The 22,720-nt window shown below is 39.9% G+C and overlaps 2 protein-coding genes across 4 annotated transcripts in view; one reads left to right on the top strand and one right to left on the bottom strand.

Annotated features, from left to right (window-relative positions):
* ect2l (epithelial cell transforming 2 like) overlaps nucleotides 1-22,720 on the bottom strand; it is a 161,813-nt gene that overhangs the window by 113,545 nt on the left and 25,548 nt on the right. For all 3 annotated transcript variants that reach the window (XM_088074771.1, XM_088074772.1, XM_042512911.2), the window contains one exon: nucleotides 7,054-7,122. The gene's annotated coding sequence lies outside the window, so the exon portion shown is untranslated. The remainder of the gene's footprint in view (nucleotides 1-7,053; nucleotides 7,123-22,720) is intronic.
* The window catches only part of filip1l (filamin A interacting protein 1-like), a 95,641-nt gene that overhangs the window by 58,050 nt on the left and 14,871 nt on the right, over nucleotides 1-22,720 (top strand). The gene's annotated exons all lie outside the window — the stretch shown is intronic.

Below are 22,720 nucleotides of genomic sequence, written 5' to 3'. Positions count from 1 at the left end.
GATTTCAGGTGTTTTTACTGACCCTTTGCGTTAATGTACACTGTCATGTGAGCCACCGACCAAGGGTGTTTTTCAACAAACCTTCCCTGCTTTCCATGGGACTTTTGTACCACTGAACATGGATATTTTAAGCCATAATCAAGTGGATTTTGTTCTTTAGCCTAACCACATATTCACCACAGTATTGTTGACAAATGTAACAAATCCATGGTTTACAGAAACGTACAATTTGAACATTTTTTTCTGGTGGTTGGGTTGTTTAGTTGCAGGGAGTGAGTATGTTCAGAGAAATGGGTCTTTGAAGAAAAAGGCTTTCAGCCCAATTGGACCTTTCGGCCCAATTGGCCCAATTGGACCTTTCGGCCCAATTGGCCCAATTGGACATTTTTCAGAAGAAAACGTTGCATAAAAAAATGTTGGAATAACATGCAAGAAGAACAGCTTTAAGTTTGAAAGGAAGCTCATAAAGAAATTGAAGACTTGACAGTTTGCAATAAAATCTCATAGAACAGCTAAATAATCAAACTTTGGTATATGCAAAACATTTGATCTGACAGCTCTGTAAAAACCAAAGGGGAGAAGTGTTTGTAGAGATCCATGCAATTACGCTAACAGATGTTTTTACATTTTTTAAATATCTTGTAAAACCTTTTAAGACTAGGCTCCCTGCCAGAGCTAATTGCACTAAAAAAAATAAAATCACCATCAATCCTCATCAACACTGGAAGTCAGCGGACAAAGCTAAATCTCATAACCCTCGGTGCTAAAATGCCTCTCTGGAATCCGTCCAGATGTGAGCCATCTGTTGTGCTCAGTCACTGAGGTGAGACTGGTCGTGTCTATCCAGACAGTGACATCACCCAGAATAGAGACGGGCTCAAATCCAACACCCGGGCCTTTCATTAATAACGCTGCTGATCGGAGCCTTTCAGGCAGCCCCTTGACGTGCACTGAGGTATCCCACCGGTGCACTTCATCAACATTATAAGTGTTTTCTGCCTCGGGGATAGTAATACAGCCAAGAGACCTGAAAACACCAGGGCTGCACTTTACCACAGTATCCCTAACATGCTCCTTGCTTTACTTTCCTAAGAGGTTTCAGATTTTATGGACTGGCATGGCATGAAGTCACGGTTAAAACGGCTACAACAGTGAGCAGATCTGACCTGTATAAACCAGGCAGCAGGATAAAAGGTGACCTGAAGAACATTAAGAAAAGATATCCATTTACTGGCTTCAGTACAGCAACCTCCAGGGCTGGAAAATAAAGCCAAAATGGAAGTGCTAAAAACTGCAGTTTTAACTTGAGGCTGGCTTCAAAAGTCAGCCACAACGCCGACATTAAATGACCAACTTTACAGCAGAAATAAACATGTTTACAGCCTGGTACAAAAATGGCTTTGGTCTCGATAGCTGATTTTCTCCATTCATGACAACGTACGGGGGTGACTTTTTATATGTTATATGTTATGAAGGCTTTTCGTTATGCAGAATTAAGGGCGAGGACACTCTAAGTGACAGGTGGGTGCTGTCAAAAGATACGTTGCTACCACAGTGACGATGTTAGTTAGGTAACATACAGCGGCCTTGGCATAACTCCACATTCACAGCTGTCGCTATATACATGTAACATTTTTATCGCAAAAAAAGTTTTGTTCAGCATTTGCTTGTACTACAACACTCTATAAGGAGTCGTATGTTCAGTTTTTCCAGTTAGCACACTTTGTTTCAATGGTTTTAAACTTCATTACGAACACATTCTCATCCCAACTCATCAAATGCCTTTGTCAGTGGACCTTCACATCAAAATATGATGTGCTAGGTACCCTCCTGCATCAATTTTGGTTGTTCAGGGACAGCATGTCAATTTACTTTGGTTTCATGCATGCGTCTATTCAAAATGAGCTTTTGTTGTTGTTTTTCGGTTTTCTTTCTTGGTTTTAGCAACAAAAGCAAGTGGTGATGTTTTGAAAAAAACAAAAAAACAAAAACATGGTTTGCCTTGAAAGTACAGTTTTCACTTATGTAATGTAACGTCATGCGACATACTATATCACTAGTGCAGCATGCTACACATGCTAGCACATTACGTTGTTTTTAAAACAGCTCGATTGAATTTTGGTTTGACATGGGAAAAAAACATTGGTCTCCCCGGTGAAAGTCTTGAGTCTGTTTAACCCATCCACCTCCACTTCTGCCCAACCTGATGCAGACTCTTTTGCTTCTCATACTGCGGTTGTTGCCCACCATGTCAGAAACAGCTGCTGTTCGGTGCGTATCATACCACCATTAAGGGGGCCTCTGAGCATTGGTGTCTGAGCATTGGTGTCTGACCCTAAGGTCCGCTGACAAAGTGGCGGGATTTGACGAATTAGGTTGTTGCGTGCTGCATCAGAAACAGCTGAACCATGAAGGGTTCCTCAGTGTGTCAGAATCAGACGCTTAAATCACTGACAACAGTAGCATTTGACAAGTTAGTAGTGAGAACTGACTGGTTTCTGCTAGCATTAGCATTATCACAGTTAACCAAAGCTGTAAAAGCACCATGCTATCAGGTCGTGTTAGAAATATCTCCACACTCTTTCCGAAAGTTTTCACTTCTGGCTTCCAAACACCAAGACTACAACAGCCAAAATGAACAAGTTGAAGCTTTAATATCATAGTCCACAAACTATTGAGTGATGTCACGCTGGCTACATCGGTTATTTTAAACTTTTCAGGGTACACACATGTGGAGATGGATTTGTGGATGTGTGCTTTCCACCTTAAAAAGAAATCTAGATACATGACAGATATTCAGTTGCCTCATAACAACAAGTGCAAGCAAAAGTGAAAGCAATCAATTCTACAAGGGATTAACTAGAGCTATTTGCATCAGTCATCTAAATTAATTAACTGTGACACCCCCTTCATGACAATCATCTCATGTAACCTGCGGGAGACAAAAGCATGACACACTGCCAAGAAAAACATGTCTTTTAACAGGCTGAAAATGTTGAGACAACAGATACAGATGTTGGGATGACATGCAACAGTGCATGAGAAACTGAAGCGATGACGTGTCGACTAAGTGGTACGAGCCTCGGTCTGCTTCTCCTCACTTTAATCCAGAGACAATCTGAGGCCAGTTGCCAAGTAACTGGGATAATGAAAGCTGTACGCCTGGACAGGAAGTGAGCAGACAATAGAGAGAGGTTCCCAAACCGCCGCCCCAGCCCAGCCGGGGTCTCATCCCCTCTGAGCACACTGGGAGGGGAGTGATGTCACCCTAAACGCACCCACTAAGACAGACGATCACACAAACTCACAGTCCATCACAGCTCTGTCTCACTTAAGTAAATTCCAACGTCACACACCCCACATCCCGAATCACTATCATTTACATTCCTCCTGAACACAAAGAGCGCAGCGGCGAGTGGGAGGATCCAGGGTGAGCGAGCAGCTGGCTGGTTATGATGGAAAGGCTGAGAGGAGAGCAGGATGATAAGACAAGAGGGAGGAAAAGAAAGAGAGGAAAGGAAGGAAAGAGGAAGAGAGAGGGAGGAACAACTCTCTTAATAAATCTTGTAAAGGAAGCTGTTGTAATTGGCAGTGGGTGCTGAATGGCCACAGTCCTGGAAAATCAAACATCAAACTTAAAACAAGTCGCTAAACTCAGTCATTTGGAAGTCATATGGGTTGTTTGGAAGGCACTGGCAAAAAATCATTTTGTCTTTGAGGAATAAGGAATTGTTGCAGTCCTGCCAATAGTGGTGCAAGATCCGAAAGCACATCTTTGTGTTTGCTGTAATCTGATAGGATTTCCCCAGAAAATGTAACAGATCACCTGTCATTTGTTTCCAATCGTTCTAATCCCCTCACATGTGAGCCATTATTTCTGAAAAACGATGTGTGTCATCTGAGGTCTTGCTCATCTGTGGAAGTGAACAGAGCCAGAGCCTTATGAGAGGGTTCGGATAAATGACGAACGAGGACATGTGGCGAGTTTTGTCAGGGGTTTGTCATCAATGCAGAGAGACTGTGGTGGCACAGGCAGAAAGGAGGAAAGCTGGGAAATGCACTCCAGTGCTTTCAAAAGCCTACAATGAGAGTATGAGTACAAACAGAATTAAAATGACTACTAAAATAGCAACAGCATATGGACGTCTTTTGACTTGACATTCTTTGAGCTGTTGCTTCGTAAATTTTGGTTATTTTCAATGTGGCATTAGCCTGATAGCCTGACTACCAATTGATGACAAAATAAGTAAAATCTTTCAGCTACTTGAAATTTACTCGTCTGCAACAATCTGAAAGTTGCGAGTTTCCACCACTGTGATTAGACGAGATGTTATTTCCTCCATAGCAATGTAGCATCTTAAAATATGAATGAGGATAGTGATAGTGAGATGTATTTCTACTAGTGATGGAATGGCAAAAACATGAAAAAACACCCAGCTGTCATGCAAAGTGAGAAAAGGCAGTTGATCTTCTCCAATTAAATTTTAAGGCTTGTCATACAGATATGGCAGTTCCTTCAAATAAACTGATGGGATAAACCTCTCATTGCTTCATCCATAACTCCAGCTCGATCTCATTCCCAGCTCGTCAAATAGCAACACTTTGTTTTGAGATATCCAAAAGGCATCCTTTAGCATCTGTATGAGATGCACCAGGCTTTCAACCAACTAACTCATCCACAGAAATACTTGATGCTGAGAGCAACTGACAATATAAAGAAGGCAGAAAAAAAAAACAAAGCAGACTTTCACCACCGAATTTCAGAAAAAACTATGAAGTTAAATCAAATCAACTGAAAACAGATTTCAGATTGAACAGACCAGAGCTGACATGTTGTGACTTATCCAGCCGACTTTGCTACAAGCTGACTGGCTGGTTTTGTTCTAAAACCAGCCAATGGCAACTTTACAAGTTGAGTTGCAGGCGACACCATCCGCCATTTCACACTGCTGCAAATTTTCACTGCAATGTTCTAAAACGGTCTCGTCTCTTTCTGAATCTTAAGTTCCCTCATGTAGTCTGGAGTTAGCATATCAGCGCTAGTTGCCTTTGCTTTGGTCTCTTTTAGCCTTGTATTGCCTCTGGACTAAGACATGCCAACCGTTCTTTTTAAGACGGCTCATTTAGTATGGCAAAAGTTAATGCGTAGAAACAAGTCAAATTAATTCTCTACTGACTCTCTCCCAGGTGATCTATAAAAGCTTCAATTTAAGATTAAACTCAAACTCAAAATAGGAAAGGACAACAAAAATAAATTGAGTGCTGATGTCAGAAACAAAAGTATTTTGTATCACTGTTTTGTGCCAACTCAAAGAACAAGAACTCCCCCGGGCCAGATGAACACCCTACATAGACACACATTTATACACATTTACACACTAAATCTGCCTCAAATAGCACAATGAGGTTTACTACCTGAATGCCAAAAGCGTGTTCTCATGTCTGTTACATAAAACTTTTTAGTGTCCAACATATTGCTTTGCAGTTACTCTCTCCTCCGACTCAAACTGACACTCATGTGTGACGGCCCTTGGATCTGTCCCCTTAATCAGGCCGGTGTTGAAATAGCAATGTGGTGACACCCCTATCAGTGGAGCGTATCTCACAGAGGACTAAGCTTTTGGATACTTTTTTATTGCAGTTGTGAAAGGATGACCAGATTAGGAAACTTATTTCCTGTGTTTAAAGATGCTGAACAGTGTTTGTAGATAAGTCAGAGAATGAGTAAACGGGACAGATATCTACGTAGGAGTCAGATACACAGAATTCATAGCAAACTTGTGGATTTCAACAGAGGTTTGTTCATCCTGGACAATTATGACAATGTTTGTCAGAGAGAGTGGGTGGGATGAGGATGTATTTTTCTTAAAGTACACTAAATTCAATAAAGTACTGAGGGATGTGTCGATTTATTGGCCGCACATAACTATTGGTCAGTATTTCTCACATTGACTGTAGCTACTTTATTTAGCTTTATTTTAACTGTAGTTCATCATAATTGTATTTTAATGGTCTACAATAGTTGAGAGGAGATTTCAAAATATCAAGATATATATTGTGTGTCGCAATGCAGTCTAAAAATAATATGGCAACATTTTTTAAAGCCATATGTACATTATCATGATACATTCAAATGTAACTTGTAAAATGTAAAATCTTTTGGCAAGACGACTGAATAAGAATAGCTGTTTGAAGGAGAAATTAATTTGAATGAATTAATTTAAAACAGTTCAGTCATTTTTCTATGGTGTAGATTTTCCCCATACAAGCAAGGGAATAAACAACAACAAAACCAAAATAAACAGCTGTTCTAAAACATAACATTAGCAGAAGTTATCAGCCAAATTATTATTTTAAACATTAGTGACAGCCATGAATTTTACAGACGGTGCGTCCCTAAAACAATACTATATGCATTTCTTTAAAATTTGACTCCAATGGCTGGCTGGTGGCCACAGTGTAATTTTCCAGGCTGAACCAGCATTTAGATATGTATACTGCTCCACTTTAAACACAGTCTTAGCCCCGAAGGCTTTAAAGTGTGGTTATCTTTAACTGAGTAAATACAACCTTTGTTTTGGTGCAGGCCGAGGGGTTGATTAAAAGAGAGGTGTTTGTTCATGATATAAGAATATAACTCACAAGAATAGATTAACAGGTACATCAACTAGCACACAGGTGTAAAAAATGGCAGGCAACATCTCAGGCTTTATGAGTTGACAGCTTGAGAAAAGCTCAGCTCCTTGAAATCTGATTAGAGAGCCACTCTTGTTCGCCTCCACGGACTGTTGGAGATCAATGCTAATCCATCAGGAAACCATCAAAGAGTCTCTAGAGGCAGATCCACCCTGCTCACCTGACAGCTGGACAGATTAGTGCATGTGTGTGTGCGCGTGTGTGTGTGTGTGTCTCTGTGTATCACTTCCCTCCTTCCTGTGAATTTGTAGCCAAGTTCAGAGACTGTCATTGTTAGAGTTAGGGTGTGAGGCCTAATGGTGTCACCACCATGTACTTATGGAGGTTTAATAGCAGGAGTCTGACTCTACAGCTTACCTTAATAGATGCTGCAGGGTGTTGATTCCCAACCAGGGGGACTTGACCTCCAGGAGGCACTTGTGCAGTCTGCAGGGCGGACATGGAATGATCAGAGCTTAGTGAATTTGAAAAATAAAAATAATTAAAAAATGTGATTTTATAGAATTAAATTATATCCACATATGTGCATTAAGGAAGAAAAACAGGATTACAAATATATGTGAAGCTGATCTATTGCATATTTATTGCCGCAGTAGCTAGAAACCATCAGGCTGACTGCACAGGACAAACCTGCAACCAACCTGTGTTCCAGCATCACTATGTCTTATAATGAAAACATGCAGTTTCATTTTATATCATCATCAGTATTAAATAATATCCAATTCACCCAGATGGAAAATGAACAAATTTGGAACACTAAAAGGGCACTTGGAGAGTGCAAAGTTCCACAAAGGCCAAATGATCTATCTTGCAAAATTAATGAGAGTGAAAATAATCTGTGTATCTGCTCTGTAAATTCAGATCAGCTGCCAAATATATTGGGTTCTTCCGTTACCCATGCTCCAACCTTCAACCAAGTTTCAAGGAAATTGGTCAGGCGTTTTTGAAACAAACAAACCTAACTGAAAATATAACCTCCTTGGCAGAGGTATTGATGAGTGGTGTCCGCGTCCACAGCTAAGTCTAAATCCAATCGAATGCATAAAAAGAAATGAAGTCAGAAAAAAATATTCTTTAAAATATTGGTTTGTTTCACAGCTATAATCAGAGTTAGTCTGAAGTCAATGTTTTTGTTGTGCAGGAAATTACAAAAACAGACTCCCTGTAGGCAAAACAAATCTTACCAGATGAGGCTGATGGAGTAAAAGAGGTGTCTAAAAACAAAATGTTGGCACTTTCAAATGTATCATGTCAGTGTCTCTAAAGTGATGTAATATATGAGCTGTTTTGTCATCAGGGGGTGGGGGGGTGAGACGCTAAACGAGGCTGGAAACGACTACAGATAACTGTTCAAGACCAACAAATGAAACCGGTGGTTTCAGCATCCTGTTACTGATTTTCACAATAGAAGTTGTGATCTGGTAGGCATGATGCCTTCAAAACAAATTTGCTCTCGCAGATTACTCAGTGGTGGGTGGTAATGTTTTATGTATCTACTTTGTTACATGAACTTGTATGTTAAATTTAGCTTCATTCAATTGTGCTTTATTTGTTGTATTTGTTTTGCAAAATACTTGTTACTCTTACGTACTCACTAACATGTGCTACAAATGCACTTCTACTCTGTTACATTAAAACACTTGTTGCCTCTTTTACTGATACTTAAAGCTGAGCTCACAGGGATGACAGCAACTGAGCGGCAGCATGAGATAAGATACTAGCCAAGATTGTGGCAGAAGAGGTGCATGTACATCCCCGGTCCAATATCCAGACTCTATTAACCTATCAAACGACAAGAACAATAGTTATATTACGTGCTCTCAGCCCAAAAAAGTGGACAAATTGACAGCATGTATTTTGTTATTTGTCTGGTTCTGGATACTTTAATGACAATTAATGTGCACTTCACATTTGTTTTTACCTGTTGAGGACCTGTTTAAATGTTATTCATCAATGAAACAAATTACATCTAATGAAGTAACTCACTTTTAGAGTTGATTTTTACAAGAAACTTTTTTTAAACTCTTACTCAAATAGTTATTTTTCTGAGTAATTTTCCTTCAGTAACACTTTTGTTTACTCTTACCACCATAGAAGTTAGCTTTATATAAATTTATATTAAACAGAGTCTGATTTGCTCTGGGGTCGGTCATGCACAGCCACCTGATGCTAAGATCTTGCCACACTGTCTATGTAATGGCTGCTGGTTGATGTGTGGCCTCTGGGCTCTGAAATCCACCACGTCTGTACAAACAGCGATCGGAACATCCTCCTTAAGTGTCCGCGATTTACATCAAAGTCCAAAGTGCTGGAGAGGTAATGATTATCAGCTGTACCAATTGAAGGCAGCAGACACACGCCTGCACTGCTGACTACACACACACACACACATACACATGTACACACCTCTCCTACTTTCTCACTACACGTGTGAGCCTTTGTTAGGCAATAGCTGTTGTTAGCTAAATTACTGCCTGCCTACCTGGTCCAGCCCTTCAATCTGGAGCTGCAAGACTGATTCATGCCTGTAATCTTATATCACTCCATGGCAAGGTGACATGTTTCATCTGTTATATGGTCAGGTATAGGGAACTATTTGTTCCTATATCACTGGCTTTGGGAAAGAACGACAAGATTTTCCTATCAGGAGCTAAGAAAAATAGGCTGTTCCTCTACCACCACAAAACAGTTTGTCTCAATTATTTAACCCATGTAGACTAAAATGACAAATAAATAAGATTGTTTAGGAAAATAGGATAGTTTTCACAGACATTTAACGTCTCTTATCAAATTTGCTGCATCAGAAATAGAGAGTAATGGACTCTTGACATTTCCAGCTACAGGGGATTAGTAATAAGTGTTGTGACACATAAAAACATTTATCCCTCCAGTTCAAAGAGAACAGGACACAAGTAACAAAGACAAATAATAAGGCTGGAGATAAAAGTGTAAAAGGTCAGGTATACTCAGGTTTCTTGAGGTTGCATGAGACTGTAAAATCCTAGTTATGTAACAGTGACAGAGAGTTACGGAGACAGGTACAGACTTTCAAACTCACCAGTAAAGAACATCATGTTTAGATTTAACTAAAGTCAAATATTTACAACAGTTGCTGCCCAAAAATATGTAGGTTAGATAATTTGCCTGAATGTCATGCTTATTATCTCCTTGGCAGCTCTACTGAAGGAAATTACATAAAAATATGCAAGTGGCAAGTATTTAAACAAGAAAACTAACCCAGCTAAACCTTTTTTCTTTTTCTTCAAGAGGTTAGCAGACATGCTTTTAGTGCTACAAACCTCCCTGAGGATTACAGCTGGCAGTGTGAGGGGAGGAGAGGTCAAGGTCACCCCCACCTTCACTTTTCATTTCAGAAACAGACACAAACATATATGTTTGTGCACACACCTTGTGCACAGACTGAAATGACTTTGTTATGGTTAAGAACAGATTGCAGATGTTGCCAAAAGACACCCGGCTTTGAGTGTCACAGACATGACTGGAATCAGCATGTTACAAAAAAACCACCAGGCTTTGAGTGCCAAAAACAAGGCTGGAAAGGCAGTAGTGTATCACTGAAAAAAACAACCATCTTTGAGTGCCACACACAGAGCAATAAGAGGGGGTCAGTGGTTGGGTTTAGGCAAAAAAACTCGGTCACGATTAGGAAAAAAAAATGTGGATGATGCTAAAAAACTCCCAGCTTTGAGTGCTGGAAGGGCAGCGGTTTTGAGTGCCACAAACGTGGTGATATGAAATGGTCAACAGTTGGCTATAGGCAAGAAAACTTTTTGGTTACAATTAAGAAAGGATTGCAGATCTAACCAAAAAACATCTGGCTTTAAGTGCCAAAAATGCGGTGTTAAGAAAGGGTAAGCAGTTGGGTTTGGGCAACAATACTACCAAGTAATGGTAAGAACAAGATTGTAGATGTTGCCAAAAAAAAAAAAGGTTTTGAATGCCACAAACATGTCTGAAAAGGCAGCGACATGCTGCCAAAAAAAAACACCCATCTTTGAGTGCCACAAAAACAGCCAGAAAAGCAGCAGCGTGTCACTAAAATAACACCCAGCTACCCCGCAGCTTGTTTTGTATTTTGTTGGTTTCAATAAACGCTCTCCCGGGTCAAACTCTGGTGTTTGTTGGACACATTCACTTCCCCTCCTGCCCACCAAGCTTATTTTCACGCTCTTTAAACTATGTTTTGCTCTTAACATCTAATAATAACGCAGATGGGTTTATACTAAAGTTGGTAGGATGCCTGCTCTGTCTCACACAGACACAGTGGCATATTTGGATTTTCTGAAAGTAACATACAAAACCTTAATAAAGAAAAGATTGCATTGACAGCATGGAAAAGAATTGTAATAATAAAAAATAGAGAAAGAGGTCAGAGGTTAAAGAGGAAGAACACAAACACAGATGAATCCTGTCCACCTCTAACAGGCGATAACAACTATTTGGAGTGTACAAGATGTCATCAAAACAAGGAACAAAAGGTCTTCGTCCAGAGAATGGCAATAAAAACTGATTTGGCCATAAAAGGCCAGCAAAAGTCCACATGAGGGTTTTTAGCCTGGCAATCAAAATCACGTTCCATTTTAACAGTGGAGCCCACGCTGAAGCCCAGGCTGAGATCAGAAACAAGAGACAGACAGAAAAAAAAGAGGTAGTGGACAAAGATGGAGAAAGAGAGAGAGAAGAGAGGAGAAGGGATAAAAGAAAAACAAGCAGAAAAAGGAATGTGGACAAAGTCATGGGTGGATAAAAAAGAGTGAAAGAATTCCAGCGAGAGATAGAGACAGAGCGAGAGAAAGGGGGAAGAGGGAAGGAGGCATATGGGTTTGATTACAAGCCGATGATGTCATGCATGTATGTCAGGTAATCAGCCCCTGGGCTGTGTGTACCGCACCAGCATGTGTGTGTCAGACAGAGCTGAGTGTGTGGGGCAAGACCAGGCCTCGTCTGTGACGGCTGCAGAGAGCCGGTTTGTCTGATGTGCAACAGAAATCGCACCAAACACAAAATCACGCTCAATGGAGAGGGTGAGTGTGTGCCTTTGTCTCTGTCTGGTTCTGCTGCTCACACATATTGCTACAGGGCACAAAAAAGGTGGAAATGTGTGTCTCACAGACATGCATTCACTCCTGTGGCTCTCACAGAGGTAAAACTCGTTACCATGTGGTTTGCTCATTAATGGTTTATCAGTTTCATGCTACATATCAAATACATGAACACACAAATGGGCTCTTACAAACTTCCACACAAGCATTTTTTTCCTGAGCGCATTTGCAACACTTGCATGTGCTCATACGACAGCTGTACTTCTCGTCACATTTGGTCCAAGACCACTTAAATAACAGAAATCAGAGATATCCGATTTCACGTGTTCACTCACATAACCTTAAAAGTAGAAGCCAAGTCTTTGAAGTCTAAGTGGGCATTCACATCCAATATAATTCCATACATTGGTGGTGTCATGGTGCTGCAGGTAAAGGCAAAAAGACAGTTTGAGTGAAAAATCAAAAAATGTAGAGCTCCCTTTAACCAAATTTTCTGAAAAATCGGCAGAAAAGGAAAATGAATGCACTTTCCATTTACTATGTTTGTCCCTCAAGATAGAAGGAATTATTTCTCCAGTGAGGTTCCATAAAAAAACTACAGAAGAGGACACAGCAAGATGATGCAGTATATTTGTTTTTTTGTTTTTTTTTGCCAAACCTGCTCCCATTATACTTTGACCAGCACAAAAAATGTTTTGTTTTTTTTTTTTTTTTTGGTGAAGTTGAAGCTTTTCCTGTTGAGATAGTGACACAAAAAGAACTTTTTTTTTTTTTTTTAACCACAACATCGATGCATTTCTTGCTGGAATAGTGACACCCAAAGTGTTTGTATCTAACTGAGGCATGGCTGCTTTTGCAACAGGGATTGAGCCCCCAAATCTGGGTATATTAAGTGTTTTTTGTGCCTAAACCTAATAACACATTAACCACAGCATTGTTGCAGTGTCAAAATATATGTTACATAAAAAATTGCAAAAGTAATGTATCCATGCTTTGTAGAAACACACAATGCCAATAATATTTTATGTGATTGGGTTGACTTTCTCACTTTTTTTGTGGAAACATCAACTTCTGCCCCTTCACTCTGGCATTTTTTTTTTTTTGCAATATCTGGACTTAATAATTGTTTTTGTTTTTTTGCAGAAATTGAAAACAAGCATAAAAAATTATGAATGTAAATGCACTAATAGATTCATAACTCTAAGACTCCACATAGTGGTTTAATTTTAGCCTCCCTCTTGACAATTGTAGAGTAAACAGTAAGTCATCTACAAAGTATGTGTGCGCTCACATATTCAATTGGCCAATTTAGTGCATTTTGGGATGATATCATATTGTGTTGTGGTAGAAGTTGATTGAGGGTCAACGTTTAAGTTTTGTTTTCTGCATTTTTCTCAATTTGTCTTTATTTGACAGTGACAGTACATATACAGAGGGTAAACACGATGAGAGAGAGAGGTATGACATGCAACAAAGATCTGCAGTAGAATAAAACTCGAAACTCTGCAATTAACCACTATAGGCCACAGAGACGCCCCAAGGGTACATTTTTTTGACACAGTAATAATGTTGGTCTGAACTTAGAGAGCAAGTCTCAGTTGGAAAGGGAAAAGTTTCTCCAATCACAAATCATTTGCTGCTTCATTGAGTAGATAAATCCTCTCATTTATCCATGTGGCTCATGTCTTGTCATCTGTACCCTCTTGAGACTTCCAGGAAGTTTCAGCTCAGAAGAACATTGCAGCGTGTCGAAATGCCGGAGGACCATGCCTCGGGATTTAACGACTGCCTTTGCCGAACCGCACACGTTGCTCATGCAAACCAAATCCCAAACCTCTGCATTCTTCTGTTCATTGTCAGCGCGATAGTCATCCCATAGAGGTTACATAATACACCTCCATCTCCCCACTATTTGTCATTTGGCAGCGGCTTGTCACAGCAAACATGTTTGTGTGGCCAGCTCTTGTGTTTGATCCCCAACATCTGTTTTAAGTATACAGTACTCGGGGCCCCGAATTTGTCCAGATCCAGAAATAGAATCTAATTTTGGATGACCGAATTGTTTGTTCCAAGAACAAACAGTTTGTTGCAAGGAAATAGGAGGGAACACAAAAATACATCATAGCTTGGAGCTCGGTGGGCAGTTGTTGGGCTCCGTGACACTGAAATATTGCTTTTTAAATTGCTTGAAATCAATCCTGCTTGACCCAAAAGTCTGCTACAGTTCCGCAATTCCCATGGCCTTGTGGTCAAGTATTACAATGGTACTTTTAAAGAGTTCAGAGAGCTTGAGGGAAAAGTCCCTCTCAGCAAACGAGAAGTCCTGCTTTCAAGTGGACGCATGGACTGGTTTCTTTGAGAGGCAAGAAAGAGTTGAGGCTTCAGTCTCAGCAGGGAGCTCTGCCATGTCATTCTGGTCGTTCTCCCAACTCCTTCAGCCTCTGATCCCCTGGCCTTTAGCTGTCGACAACACATGTGACAATTACCATACGCGCTCAAAGAAAGTCGACCCCATTACTGAAGTTTAAGACTTGCAGTATTCTCCAAACAAAATCAGATTTGGCGTGTTTGCACAGGCAACATGGAAAAGAAATGCTATCTTTGGCCTCAATTGGCGCTGTGCGTACAATCCAAACTTATTCACACAGCCTCATTCATTATCATCCAACAACAGTCTCCTCCAATTGGACAAAAACACTGTGATTAATTGCAAGTTTTTGCATTTAGTCGTCTTGGCCACATGTTTTCGGTTTACCTCTTTTTAGGAATCTGCGAATCGTGTCTGGATCCTGCTGCGACTCACGAAAGCTGCTCCTTCTGCCACTAAACAAGTAACAGTGTGTACACTGGCGTTTGTTGCATTCGTCAACATTTTAAGAACACCTAATTGAATTTTGCTTGGAGTACAGTGTTGGCCAGAGATTTGTTTTACATTTCTGGACTTAAAGTTGTCCAAAAGGTCAGTGAAGATGGTTAGTGGACTTAAAGCTGAACATACCAGCGCCCTTTCCCATCATTATTGTGCATCTGATGTGTATTTACTTCCTTTAAAGCTGGATATTAATGATAGCACAGACGGGACAACCAGGGACTTGTAATTGTGTTTGGCACACGTTCAGTCAAGAGGGGGGTCATGCAGCCAGGTTATATAATGTGCAATGACTGAAGATATATGTTTGGGTTTTTTCATAAAAATCAAGCCTAGTGCAGCTTTAAATTAAATCTCCATGCCCCTCAGCTTGCTTGGCAAAGCTCGTAACATTTAAGAACAGTGACCTCAGCCATTGTGAAGCCATGACATATTTCATTTTGTAGGCACGCGGCAGGAAGAGTCTTGTTTTTCGCTTGCACGGCTGGAATGAGTTAGAACTGCAGTGTACAACTTTGTGTTTTCACAGACTGATATGTATACGCTGCTAATTTGCAGTCTTATTACATGTCATGCATTGTCGCTTTACACCAAACATGAGGTCGTGTGTTTGTCAGGAAGTCAGTACTTGAGTTGCTTGTATGTTTCTGCACCATGTGGTGTCACCGGCCCCATTGTTTGAAACAACAGGGCACATTTTTCTCAGAACAATAGCAACACTGACAGCTAAGCAACAACCTCCCTGAAAAATCTCTATAAAATTTGCTCCCATCATATGACAATAGATGACGCATGGTGTTGAGAATTTTAAAAGACATATTCAGTCACCGGCTGTAGCCTGAGAAATGTGTGAGTTAGGTAAGAGCAATCTGATAATCAAAGTAAAGACTGAGGCATTGTGAGCAGAACAATGTGCCACTGATAAAGAGCAATGAGTGCTGGCTTAAGCTACGATTACACTGCTGCATGAGAGGCCATTATTATGTTTGTGGAGCCATTAGCTTAAAGCCCATTTTACACCAACAGGTGTTTAACGACCCAACCCTCAACTCGGGTATTCTCAAAATGTTGGCTGCAATATGAACTGTATACCAGCAGTGGAAAGCTACACAGTACATACACCCAAGTACTGTAATGCAATTCTAAGGAACTTGTTTCCAGTCTTTATGCTGAGCTAACTATCTTCCAGCTATAGCTTCATATTTATTGTACAGATGTGTGCATGGTATTGATATTATCACCTTACTATCAGCAAGAATGCAAATAAGTCTGACAGTATTCTTAAAACAACATCAACACCAAAACAGACAGACAAAAGGATTTGAAAACTTTTTCCATTACTGATGCTCACTATTAATAATTAACGGTACAAATAGAGCCTGTGTAGAGAGAAAAGATACATTCCTGACAACTTAATTAGCTACCGTAATTTCCATTTCGTAAAATGTAAAAAGATACTGTTTTTAGCCCACACCATCTTGGAGTTTCTGAACCAAAAGTGACCATATTTGGACAAGAGGGTGGAGTTGTAAAAGAAGGAGTGGATCTGACTCATTGACTGACCCAGTAGCAAGTGGTATCAACATCTCCGGTCAGACAATACTTGCATTTAATCCTCTTTGCGACAGCAATCTGATCCCAGACCGTCCCAGCTTCCTGCTGGATTAGCAAACTTTCTGTTGCTGCCAGCTCTGGAGTGGCATTCCCCTGCCGAGTGGTCAGTTCAACATCTGTCCTGTTAGCATGAGCTTACACAGCAGCAGCTAACGTCCAACACCGAGCTGTTAAACAGTCCCAACAAACTTAAACAGAACCCAAAATTAATTAACTATGTCATTTCATCCATTAGAAACTGTTAGGTGACATTAGCTGTTTGGTGCCAATAGTTAGCCCTGTCACCATGTGCTGCCGGGCAGACTCTCACCAATTGTTACTGGCGCAGAGCTCACTTTTCCTCAGCAACTACAACCCATACAATCTGTGGTGCAATGAAGACAAGCATGGTGAATCAATAGAGTTGCCAGTTCAGTGTGCAAAGATACCACCAAAATGTCCACAGATATAGTTAATATACCACATGCCAATCCACTCACTTACCGATTTTGTAATTTTAATTAAATCAAAACAGATGAGTTGTATAAAAAAATCAATAGAATAGGAGCAATGACTGTTGAAAGTAGCTTGAAACCAAAACAGTTTTCTTTTGTACCAGGCTGTTAACATGTTTATTTCGGCTGCAAAGTTGGGCATTTCAGCATAGGGGTCTATGGGAATTGACTTTGTTTTGAATCCAGCCTCAAGTGGCCATTCAGGGAACTGCAGTTTTTGGCAGTTAGATTGCTGGCAGTTTGGTCACACTCCGTGATTTCAATCAAAAATAGTATTGTTAACACACCAGTCACAGACTGTCAAAATGTCAGATTTCTTTGGTGTGGGCTGTGAATATACATTTCACATGTCAAAGATAATGTGTGACATGTCTTGTCTTGTTCTTCAGCATCGGTCTCAATTACAAATCATCCAAGATTTTCTTATTAACTTTGCAAGCTGATTCCATGTCCCTCCCTCCTTGGCTGAATAAGTGACTAAAGTTGACAAGAGCCAGAAGGAAACAGTGTAACTCGAACTCCTTGTCTCTCCTCACCTACTGCCCTGCCTCCGCTACAGTGACAGACCAGCCAGATATTTCACACATTACATACGTCAAAGAAACCTTTCCCTCTCCTCTGCCACATCCTCTAGTTAAACAGTTACTTCAGGAGACTCGCTCAGACATGCACACATGTACACGCCGCACAGTTACACATGCGAGCAAGCACACCCCCTTCTTGCGAGCCTCTGCAATGCAAAGCTCCATATAAGGTCATGCTGATGATGTAATGGTCCATAGGCAGGGAGCACATCCCTTATTGTTTGGTCTGAGTGCAGGAATGCCCACATTACAGCGACTCAGAGAGTGAGACACACACGCAGAGGAAGAGTTGAGGGTCGGGTGTTGTACGGCAAGATGATGAGCTTATGGCAGTGAAGCCGGGAAAGCCTTTTGGCACAGGTAGGACTACTAAGCTCGTACTTTGAGAAGAAAAACTTTCAAAACTTTTTTAAAAAAAGAGTCGTTGAGGTCTTGATTGGTTTGGAGACGTACAGATGTTCAGGGTAGCATCATTTCATGCCACTATTCCTGTGTACTCAAGTTTTATGTTGTGTGTTTTTAATTGTACTTCTTTCGGCTTTAAAGTGTTTTTACGATAAGTCACTTCTGGAAAATTTGAGGTTTATATCTTTAAAACAAGTACCTTGTAGAGTTATGTTTTCCAAGTCAGCAAAAGTTTAACAAGATCTAAGGAACAGCAAGTTTTTAATTCTTTTTTAAATTCTTAAATTGTATATAAACTATAGTAGGGACATGGTTATTGCCTCAAAGCAAAAGACTGTATCATTTTGGTTTAATTTCACTTTTAATTCAGTGTTACATGCCCACGCATAACCGCTGAACCACATTCTGATTAATCTTTTAGAAACTGAAAATGAAATAATGCTGAGGAGCTGGTTGTCTACCATTGCAAACTCGACCAAAGATATAAACTATTTAGAAAGTCATGAATCCCAGTGTTGTTGGAAATTCATGTTGAGCTTGTCACATTTATGGCCCTGCAAATTTACTGGGCAGGAATTTGTCAAGGTACCATGATTGTGGAAATAACTTTGTTCACATTAAGGTACCAAAAATGAATTGTACAATGATCATATTACGTCTCATGTGTATAGTAGAGCAATACAACAGCATATCTTAAATATATACTGTATTTATAGGCTGTTTATTTAGTATTTTAATAGATGAAGTGCTTTTTTATGGCCAGATTCATTCTTTTTTTGTCCTCCCTGATTGACTGTGGTTGTAAAAATCTTGTTTAATTCATTTATGTTGAGATATGAAAAAAATAATCTGGCTACGATTCCTGCCAACAACTTTTGCTACATCAATGACACTGAAAGTAAAGAAATTAGGAGTCATTTCAAGAACTTCTTTGCATAAACAGCAGCTATGCTTTCACAAAATAATGATGTTTTGTCTTAAAACACTGAATGGGGGTTTCAGGAAGCAATATCTCCACATTTCATGTTCCCACACATTTTCATGGACAAAGTTTCAAGAGTTTTACATGACTTTTCAAGGACCCATTAGATTAGTTTTTCTTGCCCTACTTTCCTGGCATTTTTCAAACATCAGATATAAACTCTATTCAAAGACAATTTCAGCTAGCTGGCACACATGGAGGGAGAGATTGGAGATGATGATGATGATGATATGGAGATCAAAACATAAATTACAGCTAAGTTATGATGACAGCTTCAGAAAAAAAATGCCATAATGTTACATTACATTGAAGGTTATCCACAGGGGTATGCTGTAACAACTGCATTACACACAACAAAATTCAAATAGTTTAATTTCAATGATTTTTGTTAATTTCATGACATTACCAGGCCTGGAAAATGTGAATGTGAAATTCCGTAACTTTTTCCAGGTTTTCCATGACTGTGGGAACCCTGCATATTTGGCATTTTGGAAATTATATTGTATTATATATAAAGTGGGGTCCAGGGACCAAAACTGGCCACTCATGAGGATCAATTTGCCCCCCCAGGTGTTTTTTGAAAAATATTTTAAAAATATGTTTTTTTATTTGTGAGCTAAAAATGCTCTTTATATAATTGTTTTGTTTGTTTGTGTGTTTGTTTTTCATTATCTGAGCACTGCGGGCAGAGTGACAGCAAGTCACTGTGAGCGAGGTACAAAAGGCATTACAATTATGGCACCTTAGGAGGTTTCTAATGCCAATTTTGTATCTATCAATACAACACAATATAATACAGTAAAACCGATGTTTGCTTTTGGCCCACTGTTAAGTTTCCAGTTTTGGCACTCCAAGAGGAAAAGTTTTGCTACCTTTAGGTCACATTATAATCTAATTTATTCACACACACAGAAAAAGCTGTTTTAGGACACATTACGGTCTCTTTTGGAACACACCACTCCATTAAGCACATCACCACTACCCAGGAAGTTAATAAATATCAGAGCTACATACTTTACGCTTGTTGATTACACTCTCGGGGCATATCACTTAGCCTGTGTGGACTTTACATCCAGTCCGTGCACGGCATCAATCAGCATCGCCCCTTCAAACTCTGTCACACATGAGAGCATTCAACCCTCCATCCACATGTTAAAGCGGAGGTGGAGATGTGTGTGTGTGTGCAGGATATATTGGTGTGTACATACATGACCTAATCACTTGCGGTTAGAGAATGACATATGGAACGTGTAACAGTGCTTTAAGCAGCGGGTGAGCCACAGTTTCCAGCTTTGGGAGCCACGTAAAGAGAGGGAAGCCCTGTGTGAAGCTCCCAACTGGATGTTTCCTTTTCTTTTTTTAATGGCATTTATGTTCGATTACATTTGAGGGAATATAAACTTGCAAGAAAGCCAGAAACCTGTAAAGTTGGGCGGCCTAACCCACCAAATGACACTCTGTGTAAGCCAGTTTTCCATGACACCTTAATGACCAGCGCTGGTGGTCATGCATCCATTTTTAGCGGAATCTGAAATTGGTGCCTGTTGCTAAGGTTGCAGAGTGGGTGGTACGGTGCCTTGTAATGTTGATAGCCATGAAACTGTTATGTCACCAGCTTTATGTGCAGCACTTTACAATTCACTCCTCAGAAATAATGTTCTTTCAAGCTGCTCTCTAACGACGCTCAGATAAAACATGATGGGGGAGGAAATGTGGACAAATGCTACATATATCAGCCGTAATATTTATGCGCTCCCTGAACGCTACCGCTTCTATGGCTCATACTAGATGGCGAAAGCTGGTCATTTGAGCTGCTACTGCTCATTAAAGTATGGTTTGTCTCCAATGTTAGTCAAGGGTCAGCTGCAGGATGTTTTTTCGCCAAAGGTTACTCTGTCTATTGTCCCTCCAACTTTATGCAGACTTGCAAATCTCCACTAAATTATACCTAACACGAAAAATGGTCTCAGATGTTGCTCTGCTGGCCAAACTCACTCATCTATGTGTGTGTCCCTGATGAGAAAACGTTCAGGAACAACTGATCTGGACCAACATTTCTCATGTACCGCAAAGTACACTGGGAATAGTGCAATTTAGTCCTATAAAGAGCTACAAGTGATTTCACTGCTGTGAGGGGAGCAGTGTTTTAGGAGCCATGTAGTTTCCTCTCAAAGGATTCGCCTTTATTAGCACAAAGTGCCCTTGCATGCAGTACACAGGATTAATATCCAGTTTAGGATTTAGAGGATTTTAAAGCAGAGTGATAGAGAGTTTTCTGTTCTACTTTGGGAACAAAGTGTATTTCTCTTTCTATTTTGGCTGATGACATCACTAGAAAAACAGCAGGGACTAAGATAAGACATTGACTAAACAGTGATTACAGGTGACAGGCTCATTTGCAAGGGAGATATCTGCATGATTTGCTTAGCAACATCTTGTTTCTACATACACAAACCGTTCGCAGAAAATGTAATTTTTCAACACATGCATGCTTCAAGATAAGGGTCCCTCGCATGACACACTTATCCGGAGTCCTTGAAAGTAAAGATGATTAAAATATTTTATCAGCACTTCTTGCAGCCAGTGTAACAAGGGCAAACTTAAAGTCAACAAAGCTAGACAGAAAATTACTGTGAGCCCTGGAATACTCACAGACCTTAAAATAAAAACTATGATGCCCGAAATAGCAGCCCTGCAACACAAAATGTCAGATTTTTTTTACTTCATTTAAATGCAGCAATACTGCAGTGTAGAAATGTTGTGTTACAAGTCAAAGTCTTTGCATTTCAAGAATTATGCATGGATTATGACTGACGCCTTGATGAGTTTATCAACATCATATACTGCTGAGAAGCTGTATTTAAAATACAGCAAAATCCATTAGTTAAGACTCCACCTGGTAACTTTTATAAAAACAACTTTTTGTCATCATATTTGATATTGTCACTATATCCGTAGTACAAGCCAGATAATCTGTGAAAGAAAATCATGTTCTTCTGGCTCTTTTTTGGTGCTTCTAATGGCATTTGCTGAAATCCACTGCAAAAAAACAAAAACAAAAAAAAACCAAAACAACGAAAAACAACCAATCAGAGCTAAGGAGTCTCAACTGCAGCTGTCCATCACTGCTTATAAACTGTGGTCAAACTGTCAAACTAGATAGCCCTTATCAAATATTAAGATTTTGTACATTGCCTATTACTCGTCTCAGTTTTTTAAGCAGTACACGAAAATATGTTTCTGAAAATATCTGAGGTAAGAAATAGGCATATTCGGCTCTCATTGGCTGTTTTCAGGTGTGGGAGATTCTAGCAAATTCCATTGGCACTTTGAGGAAGCAAAGAATACAGTCTTTTTCAAAGATCATCTATCTTATATGTCACTGTAAAAGACAGTTTCAGCAAAAAAAACTTTAAAACTCTGGCTTTAATGTAACTACTGCAGTAAATGAAGTTGGTAAATAAATGTAGTGGAGGGAAAGGTACAACATTTACCCTTAAAAAGTCGCGGAGTAGAAGTAAAAAGTGACATTCTGACTCTTACTTTACCCTGGTTGAATGGCACATCCTTAGACCATTATTTTCAGTTTTAACAGGATACAGTTTACATAAAATAAAGTTTACAGCATAAATCATAATGGATGATAGTAACAGTGTATTTGCTCCTTGAAACTAGGCCACAAAAATCTCCTTATCCACCCAAACCACAGTCACAATGAATCTTATGCTTGTCCTTATAATATTTTATTGAGTGTTGTTTGGTCTGGATTTAATTGCAACACATGGATGCAGTTACATGTGTCCCTGTACCCGCTCCCGCCCTTTAGCAGCTACCGGAGAGAGAAATGACACGCACTCTGCTGCTGAGAAGCGACCCACCCTTCCACACTTACATCATGGCCCACAACGCAAGTGTACATGTGGAATTAGTGATCCCTAAGAGTCAGTGGGGGGATTTCTGTATAAACTCTGTGGGACTGTAATTGCCGTTGGAGGTAGGGGGAATTCCTTTAA

This window comes from Plectropomus leopardus, chromosome 24 (genome assembly GCF_026936395.1).
Source record: "Plectropomus leopardus strain MGB_pleo_1.0 chromosome 24, ASM2693639v1, whole genome shotgun sequence".
NCBI classification, from domain to species: domain Eukaryota; kingdom Metazoa; phylum Chordata; class Actinopteri; order Perciformes; family Serranidae; genus Plectropomus; species Plectropomus leopardus.
The sequence above is the reverse complement of the archived record's forward strand: the minus strand, read 5'-3'. Positions and strand labels throughout refer to the sequence as shown.